The sequence below is a fragment of the Podarcis bocagei genome, assembly GCF_964188305.1.
Source record: "Podarcis bocagei genome assembly, chromosome: 17".
Taxonomy (NCBI): Eukaryota; Metazoa; Chordata; class Lepidosauria; order Squamata; family Lacertidae; genus Podarcis; species Podarcis bocagei.
In genome coordinates, this window is record NC_138143.1 from 36,316,785 (window position 1) to 36,332,504 (window position 15,720).

Below are 15,720 nucleotides of genomic sequence, written 5' to 3' on the forward strand. Positions count from 1 at the left end.
GGGCTCCAGAATTTCATTCTGGATACATTTATGGAGGACAATGTATTAGAGAAGTTTTAGCCTGATGAATCAGAAATGGCAACCGTTTTAGGCACCTTCAACTGACGCGCAATCGCCAACAAACAGGACCTTCTGGATCCGGAAGAAGGCAAAACGGGGGCAGAACAGGGCAAAATTGGGGCGGGGAGTGGGGCGGGGCACTTATACGCGCCCCGTATAAAACACAGGGGGCGCGAACAGAACCCCCGTGAGAAATCGTCGCCATCTGTACTTGGGTCACAAAGGTCTCTCATCCAAGCTATGGGTGGATACAAGTTGCCAGTCCCCTTCGTAGATGCTATCACACAGCTTAAACTGGATACAGTCGTACCATGGAAGTCGAATGGAATCCGTTCTGGGAGTCTGTTAGACTTCCAAAACATTTGAAAACCAAAGCGCAGCTTCTGATTGGCTGTAGGAAGCTCCTGCAGCCAATCAGAAGCTGCGGAAGCCGCGTCGGATGTTCTGGTTCCAATGAACATTCACAAACTGGAACACTCACTTCTGGGTTTGCGGCATTCAGGAACCAAAGCGTTTGAGAACTAAGCTGTTTGAAAACCAAGGTACAACTGTAGTTATTTATTTTCTTTTTTTCAGAATGAAGCATAGAATAGAATCATAGAATCATAGAGTTGGAAGAGACCACAAGGGCCATCGAGTCCAACCCTCTGCCAAGCATTTTACTTACAGTTTTTATTCTCCCCCACCTTTTTGTTTTTGTTATAACGGCAGCCCTGGTAATATTGTACCACTTCTTTACATGCAGGCACAGTCAGAGACTTCTGAGGCCTTGATGCAGCTCAAGCCCTGATGATCAATGCTAAGACAGCAAGACTACAGTGTAGTTAACACTGTGAACTACAGATACGCATGGAGGAGGAATCTGTTTTAAACAGATTTCTATGTGGAACTTGGCAGTTCCAACCCGACTGAGCTTTGCTTTCATTGGCGTGCCTCTTATATTGAATGCCTGCTTATCTCCAAACTGAACGTGCATTGTAAGTTGACTCACTGTATGCCAAAAATACGAATATTTGACATCTGCTGTGTATAAAGCCTCGTAGGGTACTACATTTCTGTAGCAGAGTTTTATAAGCAGCTAATAGTTATATCTATAGACGGTCCCTGCACAGAGGGTTACAGTTTGAAAGACATGGCACAAAAGGTAAAATGAAGGAGGAGGGGAGAGGAAAACAAGCAAACACAACCAGGAATTCTTAACATTACACAGCAGTTCACAGCTACAACAGAAACAGCTCAGGAAGAGGAAGTGTCAAATGGAAATGAGTTGATGCACTGCTAACGACTTATTGATCATAGTCTGAAGGTGCCCAAGGCAACAACCTTGCTGAGTCTGGGACTGGTCAGGGCCAGGTAGGAGACCAAGTATGGATGAAATGTGGGGTGTGGGGGTGTGGCATGATAAATTCCTGCTTTCAGGCTTCCCGTAGTCATCTGGTAGGCCACTGTGAGAACAGAGTGCTGGACCAGAAGGCATGCTGACCCGATTCAAAAGCGTTCTTAAAATAGAAGTCAACTTGGCATCATGATCACTTTGCCTAACCGTCGTCCACCCACTTCTATCTGGAACCAATACACAGATGCTGAAGATACAAGGCAGCAATGTATACAGCCATTCTTAAACCGTCTTGAACATTTTCACTTCTGGAGTGTGTGTGTGTTTTGAACTTTAGGTACTAACCACATGCAAAATGAAACCTCTTTGGGGTTTAGCTCAGCCACCGAAACTACAACTCCTAAAACTCCTTTACCAGAATTCTAAAGCAAAATGGGTTTCCGGTATTGTAAGCTGCCAACGGACATGCCTGGCACCAATGCACACTTTTAACAGAAACAAAGGGAATCCAGTAGCCTTTCAAAATAACATGACTGACTCAGGATACTGGAATAGACTCATGTAGAAGGAGACACCAGGCGTATTCAACCTTCTTAAGGGAAATTAGATGCACTAGTGGTAGACTTTGTGATGTATGGAAGTGAGAGCTGGACCATAAAGAAAGCTGATCGCCGAAGAATCGATGCTTTTGAATTATGGTGCTGGAGGAGACTCTTGAGAGTCCCATGGACTGCAAGAAGATCAAACCTATCCATTCTTAAGGAAATCACCCGAGTGCTCACTGGAAGGACAGGCCATGAACCACACGCGTGCATTTAGGACGGAGGTAACGGGTCATTCACAAAAGAGGGGGCATACGTTCCCATAGGGTAGGCCTGGTAGAAAGCAAATGACTGCTTTTGATTCTGCTTGGATGTGAGTAAAGACAGTCTGCCCACCTTAAAAAAATACAATAAATCTGCTTCTTGGCAGGGTGAGCTCGACCATTTCCTTTCATATCTTAAGGAACTAAGAAGGCAATGCACTAACATGCCTTCCAGTTTAATAAAACCAGCCGTCACAGAATCATTCTAGCTGGGCAGATAAAAGGAAACAAGTACAGATAAGGGCAAGGAGCAGGAAATTTTGAACATGGAGGCGTGGAAAACCCAGATGTGAGCTTGGCATACACGACACTGAAGCCAAATTTTATCGTGCTGAGATTTCCCGCTATATCTTACTTCCCAGTTCCTTCTTCAATCATTTCCAAGACTCTAGATAAATATACATAGGCTGAGCTGGTCACTGATCGTAATAAAAAAAATGACTTGATACACAGGGTGGGGTGAAAGTTGCCCAATCTTTTACTGTGAATAATAAACAGATACTTATTGCGTTTGGCCTGGGAGGGGCAGCAGGGCAGAAGAGGCAGGAAAAACCGGGACAGAGAAAGATCCCCTATACTGGGCCAGCAGTGTTAGAAACTCAGATATATAAGCTAAGCACCAATGGCTTCTTAAACCAAGGTCTCCAAAATGGAATGTCTCATTGCCATTTTGGTGCAAGGCAGCTCTAAAGTTTTATTTTTTTCCAAATGATGGGCTGGCTGTGATTGATTCTCAAGTTAAACATCTGACAGTTCAGAGGACTACCTTGAGCTAGGTGAAGAGATTAAAGAAGAAAAGTCACTTGATGGTGGAGGTATCAGGCACCATCCTGGTGTCCCGGCACTTTCACTTGGTCGGGGCGCACCATAGGGCACACCTAGTTTTTTTGGGGAGTGGGGAGGGAAGATTTTTTTTAAATTCCCCCCCCCGGGCGCGGGGCTGGGGCGGGGGAAGCCCGAGCTTCCCCCGACCCCAGGCCCCAGAACAGGCTGCTATCTGCAAGCCTAGGGAGCCTGGCGTGACGTCGCGCCGGTCTCCCCAGGCTTGCGGAGAGCTGCCCGAAGCCCGGGGTGCGCTCCGCTGCATGCCCCAGGCTTCGGGATGCAGGCAGCTCTCCGCAAGCCATGGGAGCCCGGCGGGAACTCCCGCGGGCTCCCAAAGCTTGTGGATAGCTTCCTGAAGCCTGGAAAGCGAGAGGGGTTGGTGTGCACCAACCCCTCTCGCTCTCCAGGCTTCAGCGAAAGCCTGCACTTGCCCCATAGGACGCACACACATTTCCCCTTCATTTTTGGAGGGGGGAAAGTGCATCCTATAGGGCGAAAAATACGGTAATTTCGAACACTGGTTTGTGGCACAAGACCTTCCAATTGTCAATATTTGTGCCACCTGAATTTGCTGGTATGTGAACATGTCTGGTATAATGGGTTGGGAGTTACTCGTGCGTAATCCTGCTCCGTTTGAGCATTAGATTGCCTGGTTAAACCCTCCGGACTGCACAGCCCATCTCAGCGTGGCTGCCCTTAGTCACTCGTAGAATCTGTCTGTGGGCGTTTCTTAAGGCGTTGCCAACATAAGAGTTGTTTGACGCCCAATCGTCTCCGCCTCTCACTGCGCGGGAGTCTCCTGCGCAGGGTGGGCGTGGGCAGCGGGGTGCTTGGGCTCTCCTCGCTAACTTCCAACGAAGAGTCCTGGAGCCCCTGCACCTCCCTGTCCCGTTGCTCTCCTGGATCCCTGGTGTTACACTCATTCTCTTCCCCTTCTTCCCGGCTGAGTCTCCCTCTAGCGCTTAGACCTTCTCCTGCAGAATCAGAGACCCTCTCCTTCTCCCGTGCCTCTGATGGCAGTTCCCTGACATCTGGCTTCCAGCTTTCAAAGCTAGATTTGGGCTAGAACCACCGGGACAGTAAAAGAGCACAGAGGAAAATCACTCAGAGAATGTTGCATTTGTCCACATACTCCAGTCTGCGACAGATCTGATTAATAGTGAAGACCACATCAAACTGCTGTAGCACAAGGGGCGTCCCCTCTCTGCAGGGATAATTCTTTCAAAGTTTGCCTTCCTGGGACACTCTGACACAGCATACAGTACATAATATGGAAAACAAGGCACTCCTGCACAGTTGCTCTTATGCAATATACCGTATTTTTCGCTCGATAACACGCACCAGACCATAACACGCACGTAGTTTTTAGAGGAGGAAAACAAGAAAAAAAAATATTCTAAATGAAATAGTGGATATATGATTTTTGTGGTTCATGCTGTGGCCACAGACATGTGATCTGACAGTGAGTTTGGAGTAGCCCAATGCAAAAATCCTGAGGATCCATGTGGATCCATGCTTTGTAATCACGGAGGAGGGAAGGAAGGGGAACCATGGATCCTCTGCTCACGACTGCAGCAGATCCCCCCCCCCCCGCCACCCACAGGCATTCGCTCCATAACACGCACAGACATTTCCCCTTACTTTCTAGGAGGAAAAAAGTGAGTGTTATGGTGCAAAAAATACAGTAATTAATCATCCACAAATCAAGGCAATCTTAGACTGTGCCAAGATATAAAGCGCTGAGAAGTCCGGGAACAGGAAAAGCCAAGATAGCGGGCTTGCTTAATTTGGGAGTTTTCCCCAGTTTTTGCAACGGAGCAGATTTTCAACAGCCTCAACTATTTCACAAGAGGACTTTTATCCACATTATAAATACAGTCCCATCTGCAACCAAACGCCCACGGCCACAATTCTGGAAAAACTAGTGAATGACGACAGACATGGATGAGAGAGGCGCACTCTTCAATTAGAGCAGATTGGAGCATACACTGTCTATGCTAAAGGTCAGGCTCGGCTCTGCATACACAAACAATGTTGCTAAATACCGGAGTGCATCTGAGCATGTTTCCAGTATTCACACTCTTCACGGGTACATCATGTGTTCAGTAGTTATGCAGAAAAAAACCACCCTACGTCTTCCAACATAACTAGCGCATGTTTGAAACCATACTAAATAAAGTTGCAGGACAGATTTCTCAATTTGGTTAAAAACTCCTTTTGGGGAAAATGCACCGAAATGGAGTAGGTAAAGGAAAAGGACCCCTGGACAGTTAAGTCCAGCCAAATTTGACTATGGGGTTGCAGTGCTCATCTCTGCTTTCAGGCCGAGGGAACCAGCGTTTGTCCACAGGCACCTTTCTGGGCCATGTGGCCAGCATGACTAAACCACTTCTGGCGCAACGGGACACTGTGATGGAAGCCAGAGCGCACGAAAATGCCGTTTACCTTCCCGCCACAGCGGCACCTATTTATCTACTCACACTGGTATGCTTTCAAACTGCTAGGTTGGGAGGAGCTGGGACAGAGTAATGAGAGCGAACCCCATCGAGCAGATTCAAACCTCTGACCTTACGATCGTCAAGCCCAAGAAGCTTGGTGGTTTAGACCACAGCGCCACCCGCATCCACCAAAATGGAGTATTTCATACAGGGTAGATATGAATTGTGGCTAACTGTGCACTGGGAGAGCATTGGTTGCAGAGCAAATGGAGAGTGTACAGAGCCTCAGTCCACTCCCTTAAAAGTGACGAAAGAATCAGGGTAGTTACATGTACACTTTCTGATACAGTGGTACCTTGGTTCTCGAACAGTATCCGTTCCGGAAGCCCGTTCGGCTTTCGAAATGTTTGAAAACTGAGGTGTGGCTTCCCACGGGTTGCAAGAGCTTCTTGCACTCAGCGAAAACTGCATTGCACGTTCGGGTTCCAAAAAACGTTCAAAAACGGAAGCATTAACTTCCAGGTTTTCGGCGTTCGAGAAAAGAAACATACAGCAACAGAGGTGTTCGGGAACTGAGGTACCACTGTACTGTCTAATATACTGTTCTTTTACTGACTACAAAGAAGGTTAAGACTGAGCCACAGAAAATTCTTAGGCTTTTCATTAAAGCTAGTCCTTTATCTGAATGTCAACATTTGATGTCATATGCAACTGTACTTATTCTAGGTGCCTATCTTATTGTTTTTGTTTCTCATCTTTTAACTGCACTCTCTGCTTTTCAGACATTATGAAATTAATTTTTTTTTAAAAAAAAACTTTACCCAAAAAAACCAAACACCTGATGTCATAGAGAGTAAACCATACAGGAGGTTTATCCCCAATCACGACCAGTATATTCCATGATATTCTTCTATTCAAGTTCTAATAAACAAAAACTTTAAAATATCTAGGAAAGTGAAAAGCACTCCTTTCTTGTCCTTCAAAAGCATTTTCAATGCTGGAACCAGGATAGAGTGATTTCTGTTCTTAAAATGGTTGAGCACTCTACCACCTTGTCAAAGAAAGGCTGTTGTGTGCCATGTACTGATTTATTTGTTCCAGTTTTCCACTAAATTGACTAATAACATATTTGACCACAATCCAAATCAAACTCAACTAGCCATAAGTGCCACTAAACTCAACAGGACTTGCTTTTGAATAGGACTGTGCTATGTAGATGGTCAAAGAAGCGCACAAAATTATTTTAGGCAATATAATCAATATTAAAATTCTTAAAACAAAAGTATGCCTAAATCAATAAAAGGACAGCTAAGAGCCTGGCCCATTCCTGCATAAAGAAAAGCTAAAATATTGGGGGCTTTTCAGGTGGGGGAGAGAAGACAACTAGGAAACATGACAGGTGGTTTTCACATAAAGAGCAGTAGCAGCAAAAGTGAATTTTCTCCCTCTTATATAATACAGTGGAACCTTGGTTCCTGAACGGCTTAGTTGATGAACGCCAAAAACCCGCAAGTAAGTGTTCTGGTTTTTGAACATTTTTCAGAAGCCGAATGTCCTGCCAGCTATTGTTTCTGGGGTACCTGCACCAATCGGAAGCCATGCCTTAGTTTTCTAACCTTTCGGGAATTGAATGGACTTCCAAAATGGATTACGTTCGAGAACCAAGGTTCCACTGTACAGTGGAAGGTCCATTCTTAACCTGAAACTGTCCTTAACCTGAAGCACCACTTTAGCTAATGGGGCCTCCCACTGCCGCCGCGCGATTTCTGTTCTTAACCCGAGGTACTAATTCTGGGTTAGCGGAGTCTGTCACCTGAAGCGTCTGTCACCTGAAGCGTCTGTAACCTGAGGTACCACTGTACTGGAACTTGGGACCCAAGGAAAAATCATTAACATATTGAATTTGCTGCAACCACACTTGCATCATTGGTTTTAAACAAGGCAAATTCCTGGCTCATATTCATGATAGCTAGATGGAACCGCCATGTGCAGAAGCACAGAATCTCTGAATACTCACTGCTGGGGGGTGGGTAGGTGCAACAGCACGGGAGGGGGTGTCTACATATGTGACTTGTGGGCTGTGTTTGGCTTAGTGGTTCACAAGTTGTGCAGGCCTGAGCCTGCCTCCCATCTGAAGTTTCCATACTGCGTGTCCTTATCGGGCAGCGGATATATTTAGTCTCCTCAACAACACAAGGTCAAAACAACAAACTCCAGTGCTGCATTTCAGCTACGATAGTATCAGAGTTTAGTCAGCAGCAGCTCAGCAAAGCAATTTATGGAAAGCTAGGAGTCAAGGAAAGCCACATTGCATTGGAAAAGGAATTATCTCAATAACTGCATTAGATTCCTTTAGAGAATACACACAAACACACGTTGTTTGCTATGTATACACAGATATAGCACAATGTTGTGAGTCCCAAACCTGCAACACTGAAACCAGGAACTTTATGACTATCATTTAGTACAGGGGTCAGCAAACTTTTTCAGCAGGGGGCCGGTCCACTGTCCCTCAGACCTTGGTGGGGGGGCAGACTATATTTTGAGGGGGGGAAATGAACAAATTCCTATGCCGCACAAATAACCCAGAGATGCATTTTAAATAAAAGGACACATTCTACTCATGTAAAAACACGCTGATTCCTGGACCGTCCGTGAGCCGGGTTTAGAAGGCACTCCTATCTTTGGATGGAGGTGCCATTTCAGGAATACATTTCAGTATTTTTTTTGCATTTCTAGACTGGAAGGAAGCAAGACTGGAAAGGACAAGGGGGGTTGCTAATGATTACCTTCGTTATTGCATAAATGGATTATGGATAAACTACCCTTGGGGACACACAAAAACAGTAGAACACCAGCACAATCAAGCTCAAAGTAAATGTACAACAGGAACAGAAACACAATCTACATAAATGTGACGTTAAAGAAAACAAAGACCTTTTCGCTGGCCTCCTTCAAGTTTTCAAGTTTTATTGCGGCCAAAGCCAGTGACGCTAAACACCACAAGATCAAACAACAAGAAATCAACAACAACCTCAGAAAAGGGAAAGAAAAAAAAAAGTTACACAAGGGAACTTCGCAGTGTGCCATTCAACAGAAGGGATTTACGCTTCCTAATTACTAAAGTGCAAAATTTAGCCACCTCATATGATATTGAGCTTGAGGAATCTTCCAGGAGGTATTTTCGAAGAATTTCGGGGGAGGATTCCAAATAATATTGAAGGGGTATAAATTTTGATAGGAGCGGTAAAATAAGTTGAACTCGTTCTTCACTATAAAATTCGCAAAATAGAAGAATGTGTGTGACAGATTCTACCTTATTAGACATACAAGGGCAGGGACGCGCATGCATTGGAACCCGCGTGAATTTGCCGTACAGCACTGCTGAGGGCATTGTCTCAAAGCGGGCTCTAGAGAAAGCCCATCTATAGGCTTCGTTAGTGATGTTAGTTAAGTAAGGGGCAGCTGCAAAATTAGGCCAAGCTTTGAAACATCTATACGTCTCCGGGAGTAGGGCGCCTTCTTGTTGCAATTCGATATCATAAAGTCTCCGAGTGATAGTTGCTTTTGCCTTGTTCAGAGTTCCAATAAAAAGATTTTCAGGGTTTAGGCCAATTTGTTTGATCTTGTTAGTTATTTGCATAAGCCAAGGAGGATAGGGAACTGTGGGCTGGCCTCCTTCCAAGAAGACAGCTAACAGCAAAGGCACTAATCTTCACATGAACACACAAAAGGCAAAGCCAAGATCACTGTGGCTGCATCTTTAGCTCTGGACCTAGTAACTTCACTCATATTAACCCCTTCCAGCAAGACATTTAGCAAAACCAGACCATTATTGCATTAAAAAATGGGCTAAGCAATGGTTCTCATTGTGTGCAACTTAAAGTAGTAGAAAAGATGTAGACATTGGGCATCCATCTATCATCATACATGTTTAATGCAAGTATAAACAAGCACACACAAATACAGACACACAGGCAAACACACAAAGCTTATAATAACAGAGAGGATAACGGCAGGTAGGAACGGGGAGTGCATACTTACAGCAAGCTCAGACAGTCAAGTGCTTACCGTTTGGAGGCAAAAAAGCGGTTACAAATAAGACAAGCTGCTTCTACATACTCCAGGGACTCCAAAGGTATTCTTGTGTTTTTTTAAAAAAAATGGTTTAATGGAGAGAGGGGAACCTGAGAGCCCAGTGTTATAAGAATTTATGGTCTCAAATGTATAAATTAAATGTTCATAAATTTACAAAGTATGTAAACCAGGTGTCTGAAATAGTACAGGAGAACAATCCTGAAACCATTTTGACTCTTTGAAATTGACCTCAAATGTTTCTCTGCAAGGAGGAAGGAAATGGAAAAGCCTCTCCATTGTCTTTTGCTTACCTGTCTTTAGGGCATCTTTGTGTATGAATATTATTATATTATTATATTATTTAATCCCCTTCATGGATCACTGCCTTGCCGTGGCGAAGGGGCTTGAAGAACTCAGAGAAGCTATGAACTATGCCGAGCAGGGCACCCAAGATGAACAGGTCATAGTGGAGAGTTTTGACCAAACGTGATCCACCTGGAGTAGGAACCGGCAAGCCACTCCAGTATCCCTGCCAAGAAAACTCCATGGACAAAGACAACAGGCATATAAAAGTTATGACGCTGGAAGATGAGCCCCTCAGGTCGGAAGGTGTCCAACATGCTACTGGGGAAGAGCGGAGGACAAGTACAAGTAGATCCAGAGCTGATGAAGCGGCTGGGCCAAAGCCGAAAGGACGCTCAGTTGCGGATATGCATGGAAGCGAAAGGAAAGTCCAATGCTGCAAAGAAAAGTATTGCATAGGAACCTGGAATGTAAGAACCATGAACCTGGGTAAGTTGGATGTGGTCAAAAATGAGATGGCGAGAATAAATATTGACATCCTGGGCATCAGTGAGCTAAAATGGACGGGAATGGGCGAATTCAGTTCGGATGACTATCATATCTACTACTGTGGGCAAGAAACCCGTAAAAGAAATGGAGTGGCCCTCATAGTCAACAAAAGAGTGGCGAAAGCTGTACTGGGATGCAGTCTCAAAAATGATAGAATGATCTCGATACGAATCCAAGGCAGACCTTTTAACATCACAGTAATCCAAGTTTATGCACCAACTACTGGTGCTGAAGAAACTGAAATTGACCAATTCTATGAAGAATTACAAGACCTTATAGAAGTGACACCAAAGAAGGATGTTCTGCTCATTATAGGGGATTGGAATGCTAAAGTAGGGAATCAAGAGATAAAAGGAACAACTGGCAAGTTTGGCCTTGGAGTTCAAAACGAAGCAGGGCAAAGGCTAATAGAGTTCTGCCAAGAGAACAAGCTGGTCATCACAAACACGCTTTTCCAACAACACAAGAGACGACTCTACACATGGACATCCCCAGATGGGCAACATCGAAATCAGATTGATTATATTCTCTGCAGCCAAAGATGGAGAAGCTCTATACAGTCAGCAAAAACAAGACCTGGAGCTGACTGTGGCTCAGATCATCAGCTTCTTATAGCAAAATTCAAGCTTAAACTGAAGAAAGTAGGAAAAACCACTGGACAGGTAAGATACAATCTAAACCAAATCCCTTATGAATACACGGTGGAAGTGAGGAACAGGTTTAAGGATTTAGATTTGCTGGACAGAGTGCCTGAAGAACTATGGGTGGAGGCTCGCAACATTATACAGGAGACAGCAACTAAAACCATCCCAATGAAAAAGAAATGCAAGAAAGCAAAGTGGCTGTCCAACGAGGCCTTACAAATAGCGGGGGAGAGAAGGCAAGCAAAATGCGAGGGAGATAATGAAAGATACAAGAAATTGAATGCAGATTTCCAAAGAATAGCAAGGAGAGACAAGAAGGCCTTCTTAAACGAGCAATGCAAAGAAATAGAGGAAAGCAACAGAATGGGAAGAACCAGAGATCTGTTCAAGAAAATCGGAAATATGAAAGGAACATTTCGTACAAAGATTACCATAATAAAGGACAAAAGTGGTAAAGACCTAACTGAAGCAGAAGACATCAAGAAGAGGTGGCAAGAATACACAGAGGAATTATACCAGAAAGATATGGATGTCTCGTACACCCCAGGTAGTGTGGTTGCTGACCTTGAGCCAGACATCCTGGAGAGTGAAGTCAAATGGGCCTTAGAAAGCACTGCAAATAACAAGGCCAGTGGAAGTGATGGTATTCCAGCTGAACTGTTTAAAATTTTAAAAGATGATGCTGTTAAGGTGCTACACTCAATATGCCAGCAAGTTTGGAAAACTCAGCAGTGGCCAGAGGATTGGAGAAGATCAGTCTACATCCCAATCGCAAAGAAAGGCAGTGCCAAAGAATGCTCCAACTACCGCACAATTGCACTCATTTCACACGCTAGCAAGGTTATGCTTAAAATTCTACAAGGAAGGCTCAAGCAGTATGTGGACCGAGAACTCCCAGAAGTGCAAGCTGGATTTAGAAGAGGCAGAGGAACCAGAGACCAAATTGCAAACATGCGCTGGATTATGGAGAAAGCTAGAGAGTTCCAGAAAGACATCTACTTCTGCTTCATTGACTATGCAAAAGCCTTTGACTGTGTCGACCACAGCAAACTATGGCAAGTTCTTAAAGAAATGGGAGTGCCTGATCACCTCATCTGTCTCCTGAGAAATCTCTATGTGGGACAAGAAGCTACAGTTAGAACTGGATATGGAACAACTGATTGGTTCCAAATTGGGAAAGGAGTACGGCAAGGCTGTATATTGTCTCCCTGCTTATTTAACTTATATGCAGAACTCATCATGCGAAAGGCTGGGCTGGATGAATCCCAAGCCGGAATTAAGATTGCCGGAAGAAATATCAACAATCTCAGATATGCAGATGACACAACCTTGATGGCAGAAAGTGAAGAGGAATTAAAGAACCTTTTAATGAGGGTGAAAGAGGAGAGCGCAAAATATGGTCTGAAGCTCAACATCAAAAAAACGAAGATCATGGCCACTGGGCCCATCACCTCCTGGCAAATAGAAGGGGAAGAAATGGAGGCAGTGAGAGATTTTACCTTCTTGGGCTCCATGATCAGTGCAGATGGTGACAGCAGTCACGAAATTAAAAGACGCCTGATCCTTGGGAGAAAGGCGATGGCAAACCTAGACAACATCTTAAAAAGCAGAGACATCACCTTGCCAACAAAGGTCCGTATAGTAAAAGCCATGGTTTTCCCAGTAGTGATGTATGGAAGTGAGAGCTGGACCATAAAGAAGGCTGATCGCCGAAGAATTGATGCTTTTGAATTATGGTGCTGGAGGAGACTCTTGAGAGTCCCATGGACTGCAAGAAGATCAAACCTCTCCATTCTGAAGGAAATCAGCCCTGAGCGCTCACTGGAAGGACAGATCGTGAAGCTGAGGCTCCAATACTTTGGCCACCTCATGAGAAGAGAAGACTCCCTGGAAAAGACCCTGATGTTGGGAAAGATGGAGGGCACAAGGAGAAGGGGACGACAGAGAATGAGATGGTTGGATGGTGTTCTTGAAGCTACCAGCATGAGTTTGATCAAACTGCGGGAGGCAGTGGAGGACAGAAGTGCCTGGCGTGCTCTGGTCCATGGGGTCACGAAGAGTCGGACACGACTAAACGACTAAACAACAACAACAAGTGTATGAATAGGGTGAGCCTGTGACCTGGATTCAGGAATTAAAGTATTTACCATCACCAAAGAATGGCCAGGCTGCCCAAGTAAGCAATCACTGGCCATTATCAGGTATTCTGGCAGACAGGATTTCTGTTGTAGACTGCCTCCTTCTGTGATGTATGTATGGTGCTTTTGGGGGTGGTCTTGAGCTACAGGGTGGGCAATTTCAAAAGTCTATATAAGGGCTTGCACACCTTTGTTCTGGGTTCCTCCTCCCTTCTGCATGGGGAGGGGGGCAGTGAGTATCCTGTTGCAACAGTTTAATAAAGATCAGGCTTACTAGCTGCTTTACTTCTCAATATTCTCTGGTTAAAAAGGTAAAGGGACCTCTGACCATTAGGTCCAGTCGTGGCCGACTCTGGGGTTGCGGCGCTCATCTCGCTTTATTAGCCGAGGGAGCCGGCGTACAGCTTCCGGGTCATGTGGCCAGCATGACTAAGCTGCTTCTGGCGAACCAGAGCAGTGCACGGAAACGCTGTTTACCTTCCTGCCGGAGCCATACTTATTTATCTACTTGCACTTTGGCGTGCTTTCGAACTGCTAGGTTGGCAGGAGCAGGGACCGAGCAACGGGAGCTCACCCTGTCACGGGGATTCGAACCGCCAACCTTCTGATGGGCAAGTCCTAGGCTCTGTGGTTTAACCCACAGTGCCACCCGCATCCCTAATCTCTGGTTATTTTCTCTTATTGATAGGGAACCCACTTAAGGACTCTATACGGGCTCTTGGATACCCCATAAGGAAAAAGGAGCAGATTTTGTTTACATCACCAGCAAGGATTAAGTGTGCCTCATAGTCCCCCAAAACTGCAGAATGTTGGAGTGTCCACTGGGTATGGGAACTGGGAAATCTTGGGGAGGGAAAAAGCAAGTTGCTTTGTTTAACCCTCCACTCTACCTTATAGTTTTCTGGAGGACAGCATGTCAGTCTGGCTGGCACCCTGAACAGCAGCAAGTCTGCCTGAGTGAGAGGGATGCATTGCAGTACAGTCACACCTTGGAAGTCAAACAGCTTAGTTCCCAAACGTTTTGGCTCCCAAACGTCACAAACCTGGGAGTGGCTGTTTCGATTTGCAAACTATTTTTGGAAGCCAAACATCTGACAGGGCTTCCGATTGGCTGCAGGAGCTTTCTGTAGCCAATCAGAAGCTGTGCTTTGGTTTTGAATGTTTTGGAAGTCGAACGGACTTCCAGAACAGATTCCGTGCAACTTCCAAGCTATGACTGTAATTTGTTCTTCTAGTTTGTAGTTATTTTCCACATTCTGTTGCATTCTTAGCATGAAGAAAAACTAGGACAAGCCCATGTAGATGAAGCATGTGGCATTAACTACCAATAAATGGAACACTCTACTATGCATGTACCACCCTGCTGAGACAGTGTGCAGGCAGTCAGGGTCTCAGCCAGCGTACTGGAATGAATTTCTGGAAACAAAATGCTTTTTCGCATGGCCTGAACAGAAGCAGTGAACAATGTTATACCTAATTATTGTATCTTGTCTTCACACAGCCCATCCCACTGCCCAGCTCACAAATTGCGCAGAATATTCTTACATTATGAATGGTCCGTGTCACCATTAAGAAAAAGAGATAGGCATAATAGGCCAATATATATGTGGACTGTCCCTGGATCAAGTGACTTTCCTTCTCAAAGTTCTCTCAAGTTCTTAACCTAGCTCATGGTTCTCACTTGAACTAGCCAGATGTTTAACTGATAATCAGTCACAGTCAGTCCATCATTTGAAAAATAAGACTTTAGAGCTGTCCTGCCCCAAAATGGCAAGAATACATTCTATTTTGGTGGCTGCAACCTTGCCTAGCTTATATATTCGAGTTTCTAACACTGCCCCACCCTACTCTCCACATCTATAAATGCCAAATTAATGACAGTGTTTCTAATCTTTGAAAATTAGGAAGTTAGGTCTGCTTCAATATTGTTTACACTGACTGGCAGCAGCCTTCCAGAGTTTCAGGAGGTGTTTTCTCACACTCCTTACCGGGGGATGCTGGCAACTGGACCCAAGACATTCTGCATCCCAACCAGTGGTTTTACCACTGAGCTAGGGCCCTATGTCTGATGCCAACGGTGTTGCATGTTTAGTCACCGTGCTAAGAAAGCCTTGTTCCCTTGAACTTTCCATGAATGGATTAACATTGATCTGTTTCAATAAATGGGAACTGCTACTTACGTTTCTCAAACAAGTTGTGTTTTTACAATCTTAAGGTAAAGAGTTGCACTTTTAGTTCATATTCCCTCAGGGTTACTACAGTAGATAAGGTCTGAGTGGTTTCATTTACTGTTGCTATGATGCACAACGTAGAGATAAGGCCCAAAGTAATAGCAGAATATGCAAATACAATAAAAACTGGTCTCTTCCAATGTAAACGGAACACTTTTATATTCTAAAATACTAACATAAAACAAGGAAAGTAAAACAATAAAAAAGATCTGCAATCGGTTTCATAGGTGAATTTGACTGGGGAACAATTTTGG

At 44.7% G+C, this 15,720-nt stretch overlaps 1 protein-coding gene across 1 annotated transcript in view; it reads right to left on the reverse strand.

Annotated features, from left to right (window-relative positions):
- The window catches only part of B4GALT1 (beta-1,4-galactosyltransferase 1), a 55,151-nt gene that overhangs the window by 29,544 nt on the left and 9,887 nt on the right, over positions 1–15,720 (reverse strand). The gene's annotated exons all lie outside the window — the stretch shown is intronic.